The sequence below is a fragment of the Hemibagrus wyckioides genome, linkage group LG21 (genome assembly GCF_019097595.1).
Source record: "Hemibagrus wyckioides isolate EC202008001 linkage group LG21, SWU_Hwy_1.0, whole genome shotgun sequence".
Classification (NCBI taxonomy): Eukaryota; Metazoa; Chordata; class Actinopteri; order Siluriformes; family Bagridae; genus Hemibagrus; species Hemibagrus wyckioides.
In genome coordinates this window covers 14,807,847-14,813,941 of record NC_080730.1, presented here as the reverse complement: position 1 = coordinate 14,813,941, position 6,095 = coordinate 14,807,847, and the positions used below count along the sequence as shown (strand labels likewise).

The following is a 6,095-nucleotide window of genomic DNA, read 5'->3' as shown; positions in this document are numbered from 1 at the left end:
AGGAAGATTACAGTAATATAACTTGTGTAAATACTTCTTGTTTTGATAGTGAGGCTTTCCTGTTTTACAAAACATACACAGTGCTATTAAAATAAGATTTTCTGCTTCCTTTTATGAGATGTTATTAGATGTTTCATTGTCTGTTCATCTTCTTTGACACGGGGAGACGGAGGGAGACTTTTGTGTTTCCACAAGATGAGCTCAACTACAACAGAGAGCTCAGCGCTAACGAGGACGACAACAGCCGACCTGCTCAGCAAAATGAAGCTGGAGATGGTGGTGAACATGAGGTGTCAACGAGGAACCTGTCCCCTGATAGAAGCCCATCCCCACCTGTGAGAGGCCTCTCTCCTCTCAGGACCCCATCCCCTGTGAGCAGTCCATCCCCTTTGAGGAGGCCACCACCTTCAGGGAGTCCACAGCCTTCAACAGTTCCTTTGCCCCAGCCTTATTTCAATATCGACATCCACAACATTGTGGCTGGTATGTACTATGCTCCTGCCACAATGATACTCTTGTCCCACGCCAGGGCATAAGGAGGAGGCGGGACGAAGAGGATGGCAATCAAGAAGCCCCTCTGAGTAGACGGCAGCGTGTGGATCCTGATGGGGAGGTGGAGTTCATCAGGATGCCTGGACTTGAGGATTTAGAGAGTTTAATCAGTCACATGTACAGTGAATTTACACAAGCTACTAATGCTACAATTAGTCTGTTTCTTCACAAATTAACTAGCTAACTAACTCACAGGTTTATTAACTTTTAAGCATTAGAAAGAAAGGAGAGAAAAATTTACAAGGTCTCTCTCTCTCTACTACCTTATAAATTTGGCCATTTTAATGTTTTACATTAAACAGAAAATATTAGTTGTAATTAAACTTACATGAAACTAATTTATTGCAGAACCTGTGGATTTGCTGGGAGAATCGTCAGATACTCCCTCAGTCCTCCAGGTATGTCAGTAAAATATTTTAACTACATTTGAAACGTGTAGGCTGCTTTTGTCTGTGTGTGTGTGTGTGTGTGTGTGTGTGTGTGTGTCTGTGTGTGTGTGTGTGTGTGTGTGTCTGTGTGTGTCTGTGTGTGTGTGTGTGTGTGTGTCTGTGTGTGTGTGTGTCTGTGTGTGTGTGTGTCTGTGTGTGTGTGTGTGTGTGTCTGTGTGTGTGTGTGTCTGTGTGTGTGTGTGTGTGTGTGTGTGTGTGTGTGTGTGTGTGTGTCTTAAGGTTGTTGAGCCAATCCTGTCGCAGCTACCCACAGAAACTCACTCCACATCTTCAGCTGTTGTTCTGGTAACCAAACCTGTCATTTATTTACTAAATCTGATCTCTGGATTTTACAAGTGACAGAATGTTTGAAAGTGTTAGTGTGAAACTGCTCTGATAAAAAACACTGATGATCCTCATCTTCTTCTTTTCACAGCCCCTCAGTGCTGGTGAGCTGAACAGCACCTGCTGTAATGTTGAGTACAACACTGCAGACTCCTCCAACTCCCAGTCTGGGGTATTGTACAGTGCTGCAGCTGAGATACAAACACACACACATCCTTCTTTACAAGTTCTAATGTTTAGTTTTGTTTCTTTATTTCTAGCAAGTGGACCTCAGGAGAGACATCCTTAGGTTGTTAAGGGGTCCAGAGAGTCAGCTCTGCTGGCTTGAAACCGCACACTGCTGGACTCTCGAGGTCATCACGGTATTTATTACTCTCATGAAGAGATTCCACTTTAACGATTATTAAAAGAGAACTTAAATGAAATGCGGTTCTAGATCTTGAGTTTCATCTAATTGTCGTTTGCAGGGATTCCCTTTTCATAACAACTGTGAGGACAGTTTCCCTGGCATTCAGGTAAGGGCTTGTTCATTATGTCATCACTAAATTGTGTTAATTGCAGTTACTAATTGTGTTTGTGTGTTTTAAGGTTGTTGAGCCAAACCTACAGCTGTTGCCAAACGAACATGTCCAGGAATCTTCACCCGTCCTTCTGGTAACCAAACCTTTCCTTTATTTACTAAAGCTGATCACAGTATTTCACAGGGTTGTTTTGACTGTAAAGAAAGTGAGAGAATGTTACTTGTGTTATTATAAAATCGCTGTGATAGGAAGCAGTTATGTTCATCCTGCTCTTCATTTCACAGACACTCGATGCTGGTGAGCTGATCAGCGCCTGCCGAAATATCCAGTTCCTCTCTGCACGCACCTTTACCTTCCTACAGGTCTGTAGAGTGAACCCAGCACCCAAGGAGTAGTTTTAATATCCCTCATCCCTCATAGAGCGTCCCTTATCAATCTGTCCCTCTATCCTTGTCTATATAGATAACTGCTAATAGTAATTAGTATAAATAGTAGCTGCAAATAATATTGTTGTAAATAAACTAATAGTTGTATAGTGTTTATATAGTTTACTTTAATAAATGTTTTCATTTGCTCCTATTAGCGTCTCATTCTGATTATTTTTAGTCATCAGTATGTCTATATGATTTTCCTTTAAAAAGCAACACAACACTAAATGAACTTTTCACTCATATACAAATCCTTTTTAAAGAACTTCAGAAACTTTGTAAGGTTTACTAAAATGTGAAAAATGACAAATAACATCCAACAAAATTCAGATATTTATAGTCTTGGAAAGCTTGTTTCCAAAATGTAGAGAAATCTGTAACATTTGGGGAATTGCACATTTACATTTAAACATCCAGAGCACAGTTGTGTCTAAAAAGTCTGAAATCTTGAGATAAAAATCTGAAAATCTAAATTGTAGAGGACTAAAAATGTGGATTTACAGTTTACACCAAATCACACCACTGTAGCTCATCATTTATAATGCAGTTACTCTGAACTCTCAAGGTTACTCTTTAAGAAGAAATAGTTTATAATATCAGTGTTTAAGGTGTTTTCCAAAATAAATAAATAAAAATCCTGTTCATGAAAATGAAGGTTGGTTAGATGTTTAAAATGGAAAGGAATACATATTGTCTTTCAGTCATTCCTAAACACTGTTAGTGAAACACGAGTGATTTAATTTGTGTTTTTAGTACTTTCTAGTTTCTTAACAAAAGTACATTAAAGTACAGTAAATAAAAAAATAAAAATAAAATTGAACTCTGTTTCTTTCTCCAGTTTGGGCTTCAAGCAGTTTTATTATTTAGAAGGGGATGCTCATGATTTACAGCCATGTCCACAATTTTCTCCATATCATGCATTTATTGCTAGTCCCCCTTTTTTTCTTAAGGTTTCAGATCAAGTGACTGACTTTTTCTCACAAGAATTTCCCAGTTTTTAGTTTTGAAGTTTTTAGTTTGGAGGCATTTTTCCTGAACTTTAGTTGATGTTTCTATACTCATTTCATTTTGCTTCTGCAATCAGCAGTTCCATCATCAGGCTCATGTTTTACAGATATGATAGCATGCTTAGATCTTGTGCAGTTTCTTTTCACCTCCACATTTTGATCCTGTTTTTGTGGGTAACTATTATTTTACATTTTGCTTCTGAGAATGTGGACTTAAACTTTTTGTTTGTGTAGAAATGTAAAACTGTGGAATACAGAGGCAATTAAACCACACATTATAGAGTTCACTGTGCCTTAACCCATAAGAACCCAGACCCCTTTCTCCTTCAAGGAAAATGATGGGGGACATAACACAGACTAAATAGATGCCAAATAACACATTTCTGAAGTTTTTTTTCAAAATACCACCCCCTACTGTCAGGGATCTGTAATGTTACATAAATGTCACAATGGGCGTTAAGCAGCCGGACCCATTTCTCATGAAACCCCATGAAATTTGTTTGTGGCAATAACCTAGGCCAAATGGAAACATTTGAAGCAATTTCTTTCCTCAGTGAAATTAAGACGCACATCACATTTCTCACAGAGGGTAGTGGTTGCATTGATTTTGCAGAATTTGCAACGACCACACTTCACAGGCCAGTGTGCAACCTGGTCACATGAACATCATCTGGAACTCCAACATGAACTTTCTTGGGAGGTGGTGGTGGAGTTGTGGTGTTGAGTGATAGACGGCCCCTTTGTGAATGCAGGAGAATAAGGCTAGTTGCAACCTCAGCCTGGAAGCTCCTTTGTTTCAGTGGCTTGTGGACACCAAGTAGTTTACAGTCAGTTACAGATCAGCCATGCATTGACATAGACAAGCATTATGGTTTGCCAGAATAGGTAGAAGTACCACCTCCGTCACCTCATGTGGTACTTGTACCTTGCACCCATGCACCCCCCCCCCAGTAAATGTGTTGTATTCCTTCACAATTTGTGGCCTGTTAACTTCCACAAATGCTTTGTCCTCCAGTCTTGAGGTTTAACTGGACAGTAGGATGAGATCAAGGTAACAGATCTGTTGTCGTACCATGTGACAATGGTCATGCGTTCCTCTTTCTCCACCCTGACATAAACAGATCCTCTACCTCTATTGGAAAGACTTTTTTCATCTTTCATCATCATATTAGCTAGTATCATCACATTTGTTAGCCTGGCATGCAGACATCTTGGAAATGTTGTGGGAACACAAAATCACATGATCTATCACATGACCCACCAGGATGTTCCGTAGGTGTCACTTTAGGACTTCATGAGTTAAAATCAAGGATAAAGCTATAAAAGGAACTTCCCAGGACATTTAAAGGGCTTGTGACACCGTTCTCACCGTGGGTTGTAAAGGGTAACATTCTGGATTATGGCATGAGATATACCAGACTGACCACTTTAAAATATATATATATATATCAGATGCACAGGATGGTTTTGTTGGTGTAATTAGTGCCAGATATAAAGAGTTAAACAGCATTAAAACAATATGCAATGGTACATGAACCTGAATGACCTTATAAATCAGCTTTCATCCTCTGGAAAAAAATCTCTAAATATCTGTTCACTCTTAAACTCTTCCAGTTATCAATTCTGCTGTTTGTAACACCTCAGATTATGGACAGACTGAGATGGACAGACAGATACCATAAGCACAGACACAGCTCACACAGCTTATTTTATATGTCATCATTTGCTCTTAAAAGACTTGTCTCATTTGTTTTAAACTGGATTTGAGTGGGCTTGCTGTTTTTATTTTTTTGCCATAAATATGAAATGACATGATTAGAAATATTACCTTTGTGTGCTTTGTATTTAAATAAAACTGCAATTTAAACAATTTAATCCAAGCTGCTGCTGCTGGACCCTTGTGTAAAGCCCTTTACCCCTTAACTGCTCAGCTGTGTAAATGTGAGTTGCTCTGGATAAGAGACTCTGATAAATCTTGTAAATGTAGATGGTACTGTTTGTTTGTACACTGATAAAAATATCCAGCCTGATCTAATTAAAAAAATGAAGGTAACTTTTTGCATCAGATTATTATGTAGTTTAAGACTAGTCTTTGTATTTATTACTTAATTTTCTCTATGCAAGAAATACTTTTTACTAGTAAAGTCTACTTAACTGAAGCATTTCCTTAGTCATTGTTTTGTGTTTTCTCTACTAAACTTTGAGAGTTTCAAAAGTGGATTTTTAATTGAAATATACACACCTGATCCTGGTAGTCAGCAGCAGGTAGGGCAATGATAGTTGGAAATCAAGAAGGGCAGTGGTATTTGAGGACCAGGATTGAGAACCCCCTGTCTCAGCACCTGGAACTTAATTTATAGCTAAAACCAACATTATAAACCAAAATAGAGCAGCACAACCTGAGAAAGTGCAGTATAAAACCAACGACTGCCAAGAGCTAGCTCATTATAATCGTCTACCATCAATGGCATCTGTATAGCTTTTACACATGCAAGATCACCTTGAGATCACATATCTTGGAGGACATTTTTGGTCCACTTCCTCATGCTGGCAGTTGGACCTTACTTCTCATTGCACAACAAAATATTGCAAATCCCAACATTACACAAACACATCTTGAACCAGTGCACTGGGAAACCTTGAGTGCAGTTTAAAACCAACTGTAAAACTTCCAAGAGGAAGCCCAATCAAACCCTCTGCCTTTAATGTCATCTATATGGCTTTTAGGCCTGGAAGGTGACCTTTAGATTATGCACCTTGGAGGACATTGTTTTGTTTTTATCCTCAAGCTCCAGGGAGATCTGCTGAAAAACC

General features: G+C 38.9%; 1 long non-coding RNA gene across 1 annotated transcript; it reads left to right on the top strand.

Annotated features, from left to right (window-relative positions):
- Window positions 1-545: 545 nt before the first annotated feature.
- LOC131342347 (uncharacterized) lies at window positions 546-1,497 on the top strand. The gene is made up of 4 exons (XR_009203024.1): window positions 546-669; window positions 901-950; window positions 1,221-1,286; window positions 1,417-1,497. It is a non-coding gene; the product is annotated as an uncharacterized LOC131342347 (long non-coding RNA).
- Window positions 1,498-6,095: the final 4,598 nt, after the last annotated feature.